We start from the raw sequence: 609 nt of genomic DNA, 5'->3' as shown, positions 1-609 counted from the left end.
CTGCTCTCTCTTTTCTAGCACTGCCCTCCGTTTCTAGCTGTGGTTGTGTCATGGATGTCCCTCCCCAGCCTGCCTCCAAGCTCTCCATCCGTTTAGCTCCAACACCTGACACAGTGCCTGGCACGTAGTAAGCCCTGGCTAGCTTCTAAGAGCCTCACTGAGGGACAGAAAGCGTTTTAAAAATGTCACCACGTAGGCTCCAAACTGTAGGCAGAAAAAGCTTTTCCTGGATTTACATTTTAGAGACGTATTCGTCAAGTTAGATGTGTTCACTGACTTTACCTTGTAAAATTAAAAAAAAAAAAAAAGGACCTCTGTATCGCTTCACATCTAATGAAGGCACATGTATACTATTAGACCACGTTATGAGCTTAATGGAAGGAGACAAGATTTTTTTGCTAAGAAAATGTATAAGACTGTTGAGGTCACGTGGGAGGAAATAGTTTGTTTGTTAGAGCATTGCTATCTTACTCTATCACAGCCACTAATAAAAATCTGACACGGGGTGAGTCAGAATTGTCTGTCGGAGATGAGATAGATCTGGCTCATGTTCGTACAGACATGAAAGCCATGAACGAACAAGCAGGCTTTGAAAGCCTGGGTTGAGGA

Source organism: Mustela putorius, unplaced genomic scaffold (assembly GCF_011764305.1).
Source record: "Mustela putorius furo isolate JIRA1106 unplaced genomic scaffold, ASM1176430v1.1 tig00001854_pilon_pilon_pilon, whole genome shotgun sequence".
Lineage (NCBI taxonomy): Eukaryota > Metazoa > Chordata > Mammalia > Carnivora > Mustelidae > Mustela > Mustela putorius.
Note: the sequence above shows the minus strand (reverse complement) of the source record.